Source organism: Diabrotica undecimpunctata, chromosome 8 (assembly GCF_040954645.1).
Source record: "Diabrotica undecimpunctata isolate CICGRU chromosome 8, icDiaUnde3, whole genome shotgun sequence".
Classification (NCBI taxonomy): domain Eukaryota; kingdom Metazoa; phylum Arthropoda; class Insecta; order Coleoptera; family Chrysomelidae; genus Diabrotica; species Diabrotica undecimpunctata.
Genome location: NC_092810.1, coordinates 23,546,230 through 23,564,011, shown reverse-complemented (window position 1 = coordinate 23,564,011; position 17,782 = coordinate 23,546,230). Strand labels below are relative to the sequence as shown.

The window sequence follows — 17,782 nt, the reverse complement described above, 5'->3', positions numbered from 1 at the left end:
AGAGGCCCTAAACATAGACGAAACGTTGCAAATAATTAACAAATTGAAAAACGCAAACGCTCCAGACTCCGACAATATTCCGGCCGAACTTACGGCAATTTAACTTTTATATTGTAGCTATATAAAATGGTAAGCTCACGATGAAGTCTTAACGGTGTCAACTTCTTCTTCCTACACTTCTCTTGCCCTGGATTTTCCCTTGTATAATCAATTGAAGTAGGTTCTATCTCTCATTACGCATAACATGCCCCAGGTATTGCAGCTTTCGTGTCTTGATGGTTTCCAATACTTCCATTCTTTTGTTGATTCTTCTCATGACTTCGTTGTTTGTTACATGCTCGGTCCATGAGATCTTCAGGATTCTTCTATACACCCACATTTCAAATGCTTCCAACTTTTTAGCAGTCGACGCGTTAAGTGTCCATGCTTCTATCCCATAAAGCAGAGTCGAGAAAATATAGCACCTTGCCAGCCTAACTCTCAAGTCCAATTTTAGTTCTCTTGCACAAAGTACCTTTCTCATTTTATTGAAGTTTGTACGTGCTTTCTCTATTCGAACTTTGATTTCTTTGGAGTAATCGTTTGTGTGATTAATTATTGTGCCAAGATAGTGGTAGTTTTCAACTTGTTCTAAAGCACTACCGTTAATTGTCAGGTTTTCACCATTATTTTGGGTTTTTGATATCCTCATAAATTTGGTTTTCTTGGTGTTTATTGATAATCCATATTCCTCTCCATACTCAACTATCTTGTTCATTAGCTTTTGGACATGGACGTATAAATAAAGATGGACTGGGCATGCCCTGTACTCTGTTCACCTAAATTTGAAGTCGAAAAGTTTATAGGCGCGGGGAAAGAGACGAGGTGATAGACTGTGACATTTCCCTTTCAGTCAGCGGCGTACCTTCCAATAATTGAAAGGTATTTGAAACACTTTTTTCATTTGTATAAATAATGACTATTGGTTTGATTGCTTTTATTTTTAGTATCGTAAACATATAAAATATTTCGAATAAGTGAGAAACAACGAACGATGAATAGTTTTAATTTTCAGCGTATAGAAATATATTTATAAAAATTGATTTACACAAAACAATAGAGATGGAGTAAATAAAATCGCGAAGTACTTTATATAATATTTTATTTAAACTAAAATAATACACAAGCCGAAAAAATTTAAAAAATTCTTCCCCAAACATTAACCTGTTCAAGGTATTGAGTATGTCCTTCTCTTATCCAGTGAGTGATACGTTGAAAAAACATAGTGAATTATGGTGTATAACTCCAGCTTAATTTTTAATTGGCAACATTAATATGTCACGCTAGACATAGCAGTAGACAGAAGAACTCGTTTGTAGAACTAAAACATTGAATTAATAAAAAAAAGAAAAAAGATATGCTATCATAATTATGGAATATACGGGGTGGTCCTTAAGTAATTGTACAAACAGAAACCGTAGATTTTCCACTTTAAAATATTACGATTTAAGCCAACTTGCTTTAATAAAATGTTGATATTAAGAAAGATACAGGGTGTTAAAGTGGAAATTTAAAATTTTATTTTTTGCTATAGCTTGTATATTTGTAAATACTTTTGGACAAAAATTTACAGTTGAATGCTTTTAAGTAGGATAAATTAAAATTTTATACTTACTTTACTGTAACTAATAGAGGGCGCCACATGTGCGGCATAAATTTGAGCTTAAATTTTTGCTGTTTAAGTTAGCTCTATTTATCTTAAAAAATATCAAAGATACATTATTTTTACAAAGAAAAGATATACTTGTTAGTAACCTGAAAATTCAACCGTTTTCGAGATAAATGCATTTTATAAGTCAGCTGCACAATAATTCTTAGTTTGATATTTATGCGGTAAAGCACTGAATACCTGTAGATAAGCATAATTCATAGTTTATTCTTATTAAAACAACACAAAGATAATGTAACATCACAAAATGCTTTGTTATGGGTGGTAAATGTCTTATTGGAGAAAATATATTTCATCTTCTTCTTTAGGTGCCGTATTCAGACGTTGGCCGTCATCATGTTTACAATTTCCCTTTGCTATCGCTTAATAATATATTCATCCATTATACATTATAGCCACCACGTAGCTTTTAGTATTTACGTAGCACCACCACGTAGCATTTAATCCGCTTGATTTTGGTGTATGGGGCGCATTAACACAACATGTCTATAAGAATGCCATAAACATTCGCAACCAACTATGGGAAGAAATAAATACTGCAGCAGTTTCTTTAAAACCAATGATGCTATTTAATATGAGACAATCTTTTATGGAATATATTCACAAATGAATTAAAGAAAATGGATGACATATCGAGCACTTACTTTGACAAAAAGTTATGTTATTTAGTTTAACTATTTCTTAATTTGGTTTGTAAACAAAATGTTTTGATTATGACTCTAATTTAACATAAAACGTAAAATGTTTGATGTAAAATCCTATTATTCTGTTATTTTGTCAAATCCTATTATTAATTATCCTGCTGATATATTTACTTTATTTAATATTTCGTTAACTATTAACTTTAGTTAAAAGTATTTTATACCAAAATTCAGCAGTATTAATGTTTTTGTCTATTTTTTTTCGATGCCTGGAGTAATTGCCTTAGATCAGAATTATGCAGCTGATTTTTAAAATGTGATTATCTCAGAAACTTTTGAGTTTTAAAGTTATTAACAAGTATACCTTTTTTTTTTGTTAAAATAATGTATCTTTAATATTTTGTATCCCAAATACAGATAACTTAAAGAGCAAAAAAGTTAAGTGCAAATTTATACCACATATGTGGCATAAGTGGCGCCCTCTATCAGTTACATTAAAGTGTGCATCAAATTATAATTTCTCATATTTAAAAGTACCCAGTTGTAAATTTTTATACATAAATGTTTACAAACATGAAAGTTATAGCGAAAAATAAAATTTTAATTTTGCACTTTAACACCCTGTATCTTTCTTAATATCAATATTTTATAAAAGCAACTTGGCTTAAATCGTAATATTTTAAAGTGTAGAATCTACTGTTTCTTTTTGTACAATTACTTAAGGACCACCCTGTATATGAGTATTTATTATACTCTGTATAGTAAATTATATAGAAATTCGTTTACTTACCTTGGTTCTGGTGATTATGATAAATATTTATTGGAATTTATTTATTCCTTTCCTCAAATTAACCCGTCCACTTGGTTGTGTAATTAGATCATGCTTTCTAACGTGTTCTGAGCAGACCAAGGCAGTTTTGGTTATTTGTTCTTTATCTAAGCCGAACATAGACAACCACATATCCAGCATCTGTTGATTCTTTACTGGGGACCTGCATATAATATTTCATTGAAATTATTATATTTATAGCAATTACAGTGTAGATTAGAAAAAATAAATAAATGTATTTATAATACTATAAAATTTACTTTATTTAACAAAATTAAACTCCAATTCATGTCAAGAATTAAGTAATATCACATCCCTGTACTACGCCCATGGACGTAATTCCAATGTTTATAATACTTGATAATACTTACAAATGAAATGACAGTTCTGGATGTAAATATTCAGTTTTCCTGCATACAAAACAGTTACGCATCATTATTACACTTAACTATTAACTATTCTTCAATTAAAATTTAAAATATATTAACAAATTCACTAAAATGTCACAAAAAGGAAATTATCAACTCAAAGGTAAACAATACAGCGCCATGTTCACTTTCCTCAAATCGCTACGATTGGTTTATATTACCAATGATGCCAAGTTTTACAAAAATTTAAGATTATCAGAATATATTTTCTATTAATAAATTAAATAATTAATGTTTTTCTTTTAATTCCTTGGTTGCGAAATGAGTATATCTAAAAATAGTTTATACTAACTAGATAATACATTTTTATTTATAAATTAAAAATAAATTATACTAAAAATCGAAAATTATTTCGAAGATTGACTTGAAAAAAAAAAATTTGACAACGTCAAATTAGGGATTTGTGCCTATGACTGTGACGATCTCATGACTTCAAGTAAAGATGTAAACAGCCCGGTCCTTCTTTATTTATACGTCCATGCTTTTGGAGGTCTCGAAGGTTGTCTGTTATTATGATAGTATCGTCCGCATATCTAATGTTGTTAATTGGTGTTCCATTGACCTTGATTCCTGCTGTTTCTCCCTCAAGAGCTCTTTTCATAATTTCTTCAGAGTATACATTGAATAGTAGTGGTGACAATACACACCCCTGTCGCACTCCTCTTTTAACTTCGAACTCTTCTGATGTGTGTTCATTAATGCGTACGTGTGCCTGCTGTTTATAATATAGATTTGTTATAATTCGAAGGTCATTGTGTTGTATTTGTTTTGCTTTGAGGATGTCCATTAGCTCTTTGTGGTAGACTTTGTCGAAAGCTTTGTTGTAGTCTATGAAACAGACGTACGTATCTTGGTTCATATCCAAGCATCTCTGGATTAGTACGTTGAATGCAAATAGAGCTTCACGGGTACCTACGCCATTACGGAATCCAAATTGAGTTTCTTCAATATCCATATCAAGTGTTTTGTAAATGCGTTTATGAATGATCTTTAAAAACAATTTAAGTGTGTGAGACATCAGACTTATGGTACGGTGGTCGGTGCATTCTCTAGCATTTTTCTTTTTTGGGAGACAAATGAATGTTAAGGTCAACCATTCGTTGGGTATGTCACCCGATTGATAAATTTTATTAAAAAGCTTTAAGAGGACATCGATGTACTCATTTTCTATTATTTTAATGATATCAATAGGCAGTTGATCTGGCCCCGGGCTTTTTCCGTTTCTGGTGTTCTTTAGTGCATACATTATTTCTTCCTTTGTAATTTCTGCACTTGTTTCTCTGTCCTCAAAAGACAAGTCTTGTGGGTTTCCTCTTTCGTCGTCGAAGAGCTCTTCCATATACTCTTCCCATCGTTTTAGTTTTTCGTCAGTCGTTATCATAGTATTTCCATTTTTATCTAAAAGAGTTGTGTTGTGGTTTCTTTTTTGCAGTCCTGCCATTTCTTTAACCTTTTTATGTATGTTGAATAGGTCGTATTTGTTCTGAAGATCCTCTATCTCTTTACATTTTTCCTCATAGTAAGTTTGTTTTGTCTCTCTTATCTTTTTTCTGATTTCGTTGTTAATGAAATTTATGTCCCGTCATGAAATGGATTCAATTCATGCTCAATAATAGAAATATAATTACTATAAGACCATAAGACCAGTTACATAACCAGGTAACTATAAGACCAGTAGAAGATTGTCCTTAAGAAGAAGTCTTACCTCTTCTACTGCGATCGATAGTTATAGCGGTTAGAAATAAGCAGGTCGGTGTTATTGTTGATCACGTTTAAGATGCCTTAAACCTAATAACTACCTGGTGTTCAAAAGAAGGACGTTATGTTAATCCTAATAAAACCACACTTAATATTTGCTAACAAGAGGCCATCAACAATCGCTCTAGAAAGTGCTTTTAGGCAAACACGGGCTCAGCATCTAAAACCCGACTACCTGATTAGACAGCTAGACATTTTAAGGGCTGGAACAATGCACATTAGGTCTGCAAAACAATGTTTTAAATTCAAACCAAATATTATCATAATCGAGTGTAAGTTATCACAAAAGTGTAATACAAAAAGCAATCCTATAAATCACATGAAGCGCCCTCATTTTTTATACGGTAGATTAAAAGCACAAGAGGGAAAAGGAATAGAGGATACTGTTCCAGACACCAGACTATCAATATCTCTGTGTACAGCAACGTTCTGCTTATTCTACTACAATGGAACTACAAGTAGTCCCTTAAGCAGCTGGCAGGGCACAACAAAGTAACTTTGTTATGAATGCAAGGGCATGAAGGAATTGTTGGTAATGAGATGGAGCTTACATATGAAGCTCAAACCTGGACATTCAATAAAATAAACATTGAGAAGATCAGAAAAACTCAGAGAGCTATGGAACGACATATGCTGGGTATCTCACTCAAAGACCATAAAACCAATGAAGACATTTGTAATAAATAGACTTCGGCAAATATGCAAATAAAAATGTAGAAAATATGCGCATAAATATGCACGTGTTTACCCGAAAATATGCAAATATTTTACAAAATATGCATACAAATAAATAAAAAAATCGTAAAATAGTAACAATTTTATTTAAAAAAAAAGTGTACATAACTAAATATTTCCTACTATTCATTAAGATTTACATTTATTTTAAGTAAATACATCATTTTTAAGTATGAATAAACTTATTTAGAATTATGGTAACAATAAATGACCAAGTGGTGTTCAAAATTTTCTAACAAAAACTTGTGGCTTCTGTCTGAGTACATATATTTATATATGGAAAAACTTCGTTCAACATCAACTGATGTAACGGGAGCATTTTTCAAACTAACCAAAACATTTGGTTCTAAATTAATTGTTTCCGAAATATTTCCAGCTAGAACACTGACTACTTCAGGAAGAATATGGTAACCTTTATTTTTTTCCATAGTAGCTTCAAATTTTTTTAAAATATCTTTTCCAATATTACCTCTAACGTTCCGACAACATGACGCAAATTCTTTTATTAATGCTGTACTTTCGAACAATGACAGTTTTGGTGATTCTAACTGAGTAATTATTTTTTGAACAAAACTAAAATTTGATTTTATAAATGAAAGTTCTTGTTGAAGCAAGTTACTCTGAAAAGTTTGTTTAGAATCCAAAAGAGATTGGGAACTTTCATCTGTTAACGTATCAATTATGTTCTTTATTTTAACAAAATGATCTGCATAAAAATTAGCTGCTTCTAACCATGTTCCCCATCGCGTTAAAATAGGTTGTGGTGGAAGAGGAATGTTAGGTAGAATTTCTTTATAAAGTTGAATTCTTATAGGAGATTTAAGAAATACTTTTTTGACACTGGATATCATGGTATTTACAAGAGGAAACTTTTTTCGTATTTCCTCTGCAACTCTGTTTAATCCATGCGCTACACAAGTAACATGTATTAAATCTGGGAAAAATATTTTTAAATTTTGTCCTGCTTTCACCATATAAGGAGCAGCATCCGATAAAATAAGCAGTAATTTATTAGAAGGAATAGTTGTCGGAAGAAAAAAAGTTGCTAATGTTTCTTGTATAAAACGCGAAATTGTTAAAGCATTTGTTTTCTCAAGTTGCTGGCATGAAATAAGATGAGATTTTGGTAAGGTATCTTCTTTAAGAACACCAGTCAATAAATGAGCAATATACTTTCCCGAGGAATCAGTGGTTTCGTCTACAGATATGTAAAAATAATTATCTGCAATTTCTTCCTTAATATTAATTAACACCGACGAGTATAGCCCGTTCACATTATTTCTTCTTAGAGACCGATCACTTGGAACATTAAGTTTGCAATATTTTTTTAGAAACGAACTAAAATTTACATTTGCTAATTTTGAAAGCGGTATGTTTGCAGACACTAATGCGCGACACAAGTCTTCATTAAAAGTTTCTTGCTCATCTAATTTTTTTGAAGTAGATTGGAAACATTTAGCCATTGAAGTTTGATGTTTTCCTCCTATTTTTCCTTTTTTTGCAATGTGTGAAGCAGTTCTCACATGTTGGTCTATCTGAAATTTCTTCTCACATGCTATCTATAAATAAAAATAAAAACCTTTATTTTAACCCAACCTTTAAAATATAAAAATATACAAGGTGTTTTTGGTTAATCAAATAACTGGTTTGGAAAAAAAAACACTCGCTAAGTGTTTTAAATGCAGTATTAATCCACAAATTAGTTTTTGTTACTAACCATTAGTACATCATATAACTTATTTTAAAATTCAACAAAAGTTTTTTTGTTTTGTTAATTCAATTACAATAAAAATAATTGTGTTTTAGAATAGCTGACTTCATAAAAAAAAGTAAAGGTGAAACATTTTTCTAAATACACACCATTGTATTGTACCATGGACAATTTTTTCTCACTAAAGGAAGCTATGTTTCATTTAAAAACAACCTACGAGTACTAAATTTCAAGTAAATACGTTTATTGGTTTTAAAGTTATTGTTGTTATTAACTAAAAGAATTTAATTTTTTTTAATGTTAACACCCTGTTTCTCGAAAAGTAAATAAGTTTGACCTCTCATTAACTATATCGTTTTGTTCAATTTTTCGAGAAGTATCTACAGTCAAACGTTGTAAGTGTCATTTGGAAACACCCTGTATGTATGAAATATTAGATATTTAATAGAAAATATTAGATACTTACAATTTTGCCACAGACTGAACAGTAGATTTTTCCCATATCAATAGACAGCTCTTTATAAGGTTTAATCCAAGTTGAAGCACTGGTTGTTTTAGGCATTATAAAATCACAATCTTCCTTTTTGTTACGCACAACGAGTGTTTACGCTTTGAATATCAAAACAAAAATGATTTACAAATCTGAGCATCAAATTAGAAATGTTTAGGTACCTAATTCAATAAACTGGGAGATTTTGGAAAATCCCTAAATTAGGAACAAAACTATTAGCCGTTTACCTGCTGTTAAGATACAATAAATTGTAGATAGATTTGGGGATTAGATCATAAAATGCAAATGAGCGAACCCTTAGCGATTATCCAATAACTGAATGCCTCAGTGACCGAGACTTTCTAAGAATGTTGAGGGCTACTTAAATTGATCTTCTTTGAAATTGTAAATGTTTTGTACCTGTAGAGATTACGTACTTAGATCATTTCTTGATTAAAATGACTACAAAATTTTATACAAGAATTGAAATTAATTGGTATGTTTAAAAATTTTCAAATATAGTATAAAAATCTGAACTTTTATTCACTTTATGCAAACTTTTATACAAATATGCCAAAATATGAAATATTTACATAAAATATGCACAATATGCAAAATATGCAATATGCATATTTGCCGAAGTCTAGTAATAAAACAAAAGTAAAAAAAAGCTGTCGACCAGGCAGCTTAACTAAAATGGAAATGGGCTGGATATAACGAACGTCTTAAGGATGGCCGATGGAATAAAGAGATCGGGAATTGGCAGCCATATCAAGCCAAAAGACCACGAGGAACACCGCAAATGCGCTGGAGCGACGATATTAAAAGAACTGCAGGGCCAATGTGGAAACGTCATACAAACAACAAAGATGAATGGCGAGAATTAGGAGAGGCCTCCTAATTAGATTAGAGAGAGGAAGAAATTAAAGAAGAAGTTAATACTCTTTTTATAGGACCAAAGCCATTCTGTGGTGTTTCGAAAACCTGGGTGTCTGAAAATGAAAAGAGAATCTAGTGTAGCTTACTGGAAAACATTCCAGGTCAAATGAAAGTAAAAAGGTTATTCTAACATCTGCTCGCTACGCAAAAATACTCTTGGAGTAAACTCAAAGTAATCACAGGTATTTAACTGTATACTGTTAATACCTGTTATAACATATCATATCTATAAAATGAACAAAGTGGACAGAGCCACATGCAGATTTTGCGAAAATGCAGAGGAAACGACCGAACATATTATATTGCCTCCAAAAGATTTAACTCAAAGTATTCACAGATCTTCTCACTACACAATGGTCATATCTATGACAAATTTTACCTTTTTAACATCTTTATAACATAATAAAGTGGACAGAGCCAGATGCAGATTCTGCTAAAAAGCGGAAGAACGATCGAACATACTGGCTTCAACTGCAGAGTAATTGTTCAATAACGCCATAAGTACTTGGAACAGGGATTTATAGAACATGGCTAGGTAATAAATATATCTACTAAATGGATAATAGGTTTTCTTGGAAGCTGAGATCTGTTGGACTACAAATAGATGTAGGATATATATATATATATATATATATATATATATATATATATATATATATATATATGTTAGATCACTAATCACGTATTTGACTTTTTAAAAAAGAACTTTATTTGTTACAATTTAAATATTAAATAATAGTACAAAATTAAATTAATTTAAAATGACTACAATAACTGGACTGGTCGAAGTTGCAGCTAAGAGTGGTTCCGGCATCTGAGAATGGTAATTTATATGTTTGGTATGAAGTGCTGAATTGCTGTTCCCATGAATATTGGCCAACGGTTCGTACAAAGTTCTAATGCGTGCTCAGCGGTTTCTATGGGAATGGGATGATGAAATCTGAAGTCGGCGAACTTAAGCTAGTTCAAGGTTAATATTTTCTCATATAACAGCTCCCCTTATTAGTGAAAAGTCAATGCCATTGCTTTGACTTTTACAGAGTAATTGGTGTTTCTGCTTCGCTTTCTTGTTGGACATTGGGTCGTCTTCTGAAGGAGGCTAAGCCCTGAAGTTTCTGTCTAATGGAATTTCTGCGTGGTAATGAAGTTGGACGCTGATCCTGGGACAAGGAGATTGCAATTTTTGGGAATATTTTGGTTCGGTATTTGCAGAAAAGGTATAAGATAACTAGGATAATAATCAGGGATAAGGTTGATATAGTGAATAAGGGTAGATGTTCCTCAATGAATGATTGGCTCATAATATGGTCCAGTTCTTCTGAATATTGGTCCAATTTGTGTTGTGCAATATTTAAGTCATCTACGTTGATCTTACTGAGTTTAAGTGGTTTCAATTTTGATAGGTGACTCTTTGTCTCAAAATGGTCACAGCATCTGTAGGGTACGTTAACTGGGTGACTTCTATACGTGATATTTGTATATTTCTCAATTTGGTCTCTAGCATGAATTCTGGTACCGCCGATGAATGCAATACATTCGGGAATTAATCTTAAGATTGAATTTGTTTTGATTATTTGTGTAGTGACGTCTTTTCTTGCACATTTGATTGTTACTGGTAATGGATCGGAAATGGTTAGTAACCATAAATTTCGGTCAATTTCTTGTACATTGTAACCTTGTGCCAAGAGCATGGACATCTGGCAAGTTTTTGGTAAGTTGCTAAGAGGTTTCAAAAGCTGGGCTTCACATATAGCATCTGTGTCTATGGGATACGGAAGAATGTCTGTACACATTCTTTGGTTTTGACTGATTTGTTTGCATTTTTCGGTGTCCATGGGTAAGACATATGAAATTGAATCATCATCTCGCGCTATGTATTTATGAACAGTTGAAAGTATATGATGAAAACCAGTTTGATTATCTAATATTGGTATTGAATATAATTGATACAAGGTGAATATTTCGGGATCAACTAACGGAATTTCGAGAACGAAAACAATTTTTGAATCAAGCTGATAAGCTTGCAGTTTTATTATGTCAATATACTGAGCTATATTTGACATATAAGTGGGTAGAGGCAATACGTTATTTTGTAATGACTGTGAGATTTCTTTTAATGCGTCCATTAAGTCTATGGGCGAAATAATAGAACTATGTAGAATTTGCAGGCGAGAGAATGTTATAGAATTTAGTATATCATTTAAATAATTTTCTAAAAATACGTAGCTTTCCATTAAGGACTCACATAAATCTAGTATTTGTAATTGTGCTTGGTAAAAGGATATGTCATTATTAATGTCCAGAAGTGTAGTCTCGATAGTTTTTAAGTCTTTGTTAAAAGTTTCTTCGTCTATTTGCAATTTTTGAATTGTAGTGTTGAAAGTTCTTATAACTGAAGTGGTAACAGATATTTGATTTTTTAGGAGATTTTCAATTTGAGTTTCATCGGAATTTATCTTATTTATACATTTATTAAAGTATTCGCCATCAGAGGCGTCTAAATTTCCAGTAATAGATTTCCAGATTGTTCCAATACCATTTACTAAACCGCGTTTTAGGCGTTTATTATAAGGTACTGTGTCAGAGGTTATTTCTTTATATTTTAAATTAACGGAGTTTGAGATTTGTTTTAGCAGACTAACATGTGTCTGTACTTCGGCTTGAAAGGCAAGTTTTCTCGGTGTATCCACGTTAATAAATTTTTCTAACAGGTTTTCCAAAATTCTGTCATTATTGGATATTGTAGTTTTGATAGGTAATAATTCTTTGTAAACAAGTAAAGTCCATTTGTCATTAGATATTCGTATAGTTCCTTTTTCATGAAAAAATATTCCAATTGTGTTATTAATTGGAGTGAGGAGAATTTGGGATTGGACGATAGGAAGGAGTCCATAGAATCTGTAAAGGAAATTATTCAAAATAAGGTTTGAGTCTGTCAAAATTTACTTTAGAGGTTTGGTTAGTTTTGGGGTTAAGGATAATTGCGGAATTTGTAAAAACTTCTTGAATTTCGAAAGGTCCATTAAAAAGATTATCCGATTTTGATTTAATTTGTGATTCTTTTACGTAAACTTTGTCACCAATTTTAAAATCAGGTCTTCGTTCTGAAATATTCTCGTCAAATCTTACTTTCGCCTTTTCTTTCTGTCTTTCTGTTTTTGCTCTGGCTACTTTGTAAAAATATTCCATGCGGTTATTCAGGTCTCGAATATATTTACTCATTAGTGTTTTTTGATTGTATAGAGTTTCTGGTGGTCGGCCTGCAGTGTGCCCAAATATAAGTTCATATGGTGTGAAACCGTGGGTCTTATTCTTTGTGTTGTTATAGCATATTATTGCATAAGGAAGTATAGTGAAGGGATGATCGTTTGGGTTCTCGGCTTGATTTGCTCTAATCATTTCTGAGAGTGTGGCATGAAACCTTTCTATAGATCCATTAGATTGTGGATGGTTAACGCTAGAAAATGTTAGTTTAATGTCGTATAATTCGCATAGATCTTTGATTATAGCATTCTCGAATTCTCGACCGCAGTCACAATGAATTCTTAGTGGTGTTCCATAGTGTTGAAAAAAGAGTAGGAGTGTCTTGACTACTGTTACTGCCTTTTTGTCTTCCAAAGGATAGGCTTGCGTGAATTTTGTCAATTCGTCACGAATAGTTAAAGCGTAGTTCCTAGTAGGGTATTCGAATATGTCCATATTTATTCTTTCGAATGGTGTTTTTGGAGTTTCTGTTATGACTAGTGGTCCACTTAAGTTTTTCCTGCAAATCTTAACTTTTTGGCAAATTTCACATGCTTTTACAAATTTCTCTACATCTTTTGTTAAGTTCTTCCAATTGTATTTCTGCTTTATTCTTCTGACAGTTTCGTTTATTCCTCGATGTAAGTTGTTTTTACCGCAATGGTAATGATCTAAGATTTGAGGGATTTCGTCTTCGCTGGCTGTTTTAATTATATTTTGACAGATTCTTAATTTTAATTCTTTGTCAGCAAAAATATAAGAAAATATCTCTAGGATAGGTAGTTCGAGATTATTTTCGACGCAATATATTTTTGATTCATCGAATTGATCTTTATTTGCAAAAAGTACAAGAAACAAGTGTGATATTACTCGTTCGGGATCAAACGGTAATGGTATAATAAAATATTTTCGATCTTTTACAGTTTTGCTGTGTACAATATTAATTCTTCGGTTACTATATTCCATGTTTTCTTCGAATATGTCATTCATTATGTTCTCGTGGAGTTCTTCAAGTTTATTTTGCCAAAAAAATGTAACAATATTTTTGTTGGATTTGTCTAATAAGTCCGTATTCGATGTTTCAATTTTAGAATAATCGATTATTGACTTTGTTCTATACAGTTCGATAAACTTGTCAAGTTCTTCGGACATTTTTTCTATATTTTCTTCATCGTCGTCTTCGTTTTCTTGAGTTTCCGTGTCATCTTCATTCGATGCATGTAATGAGATTTTTGATTGAAAGTTTGCACAATCCTTAAAATGGTTAATCTTTATCCTTGAGAGGGCATCTGCATTTCTGTTTATTTTTCCTGCGCGATGTTCTATTTTATAATTGTATTCTTCGAGTTTTAGGCGCCAACGCGCTAATCGGCTTCCGGGATCTTTTATCGAGAAAAGCCATGTAAGGGGTCGATGATCGGTAATCAGGGTGAATTTTCGGCCAAAAAGATATGGTCTAAAATGTTTGACTGCCCATACGATAGCTAATAGTTCTCTCTCTATCGTCGAATATTTTGTTTCGGCACCGCATAATGTTCTGGAGGCATAAGCTATGGGTAAATCTTTTCCAATAGGGCCTTGTGATAGAACAGCTCCAATCGCGAATGCACTAGCGTCAGTTGTTAGTAAAAATGGTTCCTCAAAATTGGGATATATAAGTATTGGATCTGAAGTTAAAATATTTTTGAGTTCGTTAAAGGCTTCTTTGCAATCAGAATTAAAAATAAAAGGTACGTCTTTCTGAAGTAGTTTCGTAAGTGGTTTAGAAATTTTGGCAAAATTTGGAATAAATCTTCTATAGTAACCGGCTAAGCCTAAGAATGATTTTATTTCTTTGGTGTTCTTTGGTTCCGGGAAGTTTTTGATGCAAGATATTTTAACTGGATTTGTTTTTACACCATTTTCTGTTACAAGGTGGCCCAAATATGCTACTTCTTTTCTTAAAAATTCGCACTTGTCTGGCTGTATTTTTAAATTTGCTTTTCGTAACCTTTTAAAAACTTCTGTTAGTCGTGACATGTGATCATGAATAGTGGGTGAGTAGATAATTATGTCATCCATATACACTAAGCATCTTTCGTTTTGTATTCCTAAGAGGATGTTGTCCATTACTCTTTGGAAAGTAGATGGAGCATTCATTAGTCCGAATGGCATGCGAACAAATTCGTAATGTCCATTTTCGACGGAAAAGGCCGTTTTCTGGATGTCTTGTGGCTCGATTTCAATCTGGTGAAATCCAGACGCTAAATCTAGTGTTGTGAAGTATTGGCATCTTCCTAGTTGGTCCAATAGTTCTGATATTTGTGGTAGAGGATAACGGTCTTGTACTGTGAGTTCGTTGAGTTTTCGATAATCAATAACAACTCGCCATTTTTGTTTTCCTGACGCATCTAATTTCTTCGGTACGACCCAGACTGGACTCGACCAGGGCGAGACACTTTTCTGGATTATTCCTTCTTCTAACATTTTATTAATTTGCGTCTTTACCTCTTCCTTATGTATTTGAGGATATCTATAGGATTTAGTGAAGATAGGTTTAGCGTTGTTTGTTTCGATTTTGTGCTTGATTTCGTTTGTGAAGGTCAGTTTGTCGCCTTCGACATAAAATATATCTGCGTATTCAGTACATATATCTAGAATTAGTTCTTGTTCTTCGCAATTTAGATGATCAATTCTTAGTTGTTCTTTAATTATTCGTGTTCTATCTACTACGGGTTCTTCAAAATCATTTCCGTTGTAGGATAGGATTGTCTCCGAATTTTTGAAAGGTTCGATTGAAATGTCTGAAAATTCGATTGTCTTCGGCATAGCATTAGCATTTAGTACGGAAGTTAAGAATTCTCCATTTTCATCTACATGGACTAATGCATGAGGTAATCTAACTTTTTCTATTTCTTGAGCTGATAATATGGCATCTGTATTTGATAAGTTGCATTTTAGTCTGCATATTTGTTCGGTCCGGCTGTCAATGGTAATTGTGTTTTTTCCTTTTATTCGTTTTCTCTCCGGTCTTTCAAGATTTTTGTCTTGATCTCGGGTTTTTACGATAGTATATTTTTCATTTATAGGGTTTTGATATTTTAAATTTGATTCCTGTTTAGAATCTGATTTAATTTTTATTTTAGGTTCGTTTTGTCTTGTTTCTGTAGGGTGTGTCGGTGTTTTGTCTTTAGGAGGTGTGTTTGTCTCGTGTCCTACTTTGTGAAGGGTGACAGTTTTAAAATTTGTATGCAACTGTCGGGATTTGAGATCTATTACGCATTCATAATGATCTAGGAAGTCTAGGCCTATTATGCCATCGAAATCAATGTCTAAATTGAAAATAAAGACTTTGTGAGGATTATTGTCAGTGAAGGGAATCAGGACAGATTCTGTTATTAACAATTTTTGATCGGTTATACCTTGAATAGTAACGTTTTCAGGAAATCTATTATGATAATTGCGTGCTGTGTTTTCTTTGAAAACAGTGATTCCAGCACCTGTGTCGATTAAAAGTTTGAAAGTGTTGGTAGCATCGTTAATGTAATATAAATTTTTGGAACTCATTGTATGAAATGGGGTTACATGAATGTCTGTTCGGGAAAATTGAGATCCGGATGAAAGTTGTCCAAGTTGAGTGCTTGAATTTGTTCTTGGATATTCGTAATATCCTTTGAGGGGTTCGTATGATTGGGAGGATGATTTTGATTCTGAAGTGCAAGAAAATCCTGATAATTTTGTGTGTTATTGGTTTCGTAAAAGTTATCAGTTTGCGGATTATTTTCTGTATAATAATCCGTTTCATAGTTTTCATAGTTATCGGTATTATAATAATTATCTGTATAGTAATCGTCTGTATAATAGTTAGTCGTCATTTCATCAGGGTATTCGTTTAAAACATGTGCTCTTTGGAAGTTTGGGTTTCTTTGAATAACAGATGGACGATTTTGATTTTGATTTTGAGATGAAAAGGAAGGTCTCTGTTGGTTGAAATTTGGATTGTTGGAGGAATATTGATTCCTATTAGGGTTCTGATTGTTTTGATAGTTGTTAGGTCCATTATTATATTGGTTTTGGTAACCGTGTGGTCTAGAAAAAGTTTTGTTTGGCTGTACGAAACGTGAAGAGCGGCATTCACTATTTAGATGACCAATGCGGCCACAATTTGTACATTTTGTAAACTGAGATGAGGGTCTTCTCATTGGTTGAGAGGATTTAGGAATAGTCGATCTAGAATTAGATTTTTGTTCTTCAAAATATGACAATTGAAGTTCGCGTCTAATACGATTGCTTGCTTCAATGAGATCTTTTGGATTACTAGCCCTAATAATTTGTCCTAGACGAGGTTCTAAACCGGTTAAAAGTGTGTTTAGGGCCATGGTATCGATTAAGTCACATTGGGCAGTTTTTTGATCTGGGGATAAATTTGCTACTTGGATCGAGGCGTGCATTTTTGCATTCAGAACTTGTAAACGGTTAAAGAAAGTTAGAGGAGATTCGTTAGATAGTTGTTTTAGTCTTTGTAAGTCTTGTATTAAAGAGGTCAGGTCTCTACTGTCTCCGAAATGTAGGTTTAGTAATTGTTTTATTTCTGTATAAGAAACTGGTTTTCTAGAATTAATAAGCTGTGCAGCTTTACCTTTAAGTTTATTTTTTACGTGAATCGTTAATAGAACGCGCTGATCGCCTGTGGCCATTTTAAAAGCACAGTCGCACGCATCTAAAAATGTAGAAAGAGAAATCGGATCGCCTTCAAATTCTGGGATAATAGAAAATATTTCCGAAAGCTTGTATGGTTCGATTTCTTGTTGAGTCTGGGAACGTGTCTCGGGCATTTTTCGAGATATTTTTAAACGAAAATGAAAATAGAAGTATGGAGAAATATAAAATGTATCAGTATATAAGGGAGAAAAAAAAATGTGGTGGTATATAAAGGGCAAAAATGTATCAATATAAAAATATCAAATAATATATCAACAAAAATGTATCAAATATACCAAATAAAAATATATCGAGAGAAAATATACCAAAATATAGCAAGTAAAAAAATATGTAAAATAAAATATCAGTATAAAATAGTATGTAAAGAAATATCAATAATTTCAAATATTAGATAATCAACTTGTATTTTCTTTTATGTATCTTGATTAATTGACTTGCAGTATAGTCAATTTCGTAAATTATTATAACAAAATTATTAACGAGATGATTCAAAATCCACTTACATAAAGAAGAACATCGGGACGCCTTGTTCTCTCTGCTCAGCTACCAGGGGCTTCACTAGGTGTTCCTTCCGTAGGTTACAGGAGTGAGGTTGTTCG

General features: G+C 32.4%; 1 long non-coding RNA gene across 1 annotated transcript; it reads right to left on the bottom strand.

Annotated features, from left to right (window-relative positions):
* Positions 1 to 1,132: 1,132 nt before the first annotated feature.
* Positions 1,133 to 4,053, bottom strand: LOC140448330 (uncharacterized). Its single transcript, XR_011951685.1, has 3 exons — positions 3,550 to 4,053; positions 3,140 to 3,341; positions 1,133 to 1,360 (listed from the first exon to the last, which is right to left on the bottom strand). It is a non-coding gene; the product is annotated as an uncharacterized lncRNA (long non-coding RNA).
* Between the last annotated feature and the right edge of the window lie 13,729 nt (positions 4,054 to 17,782).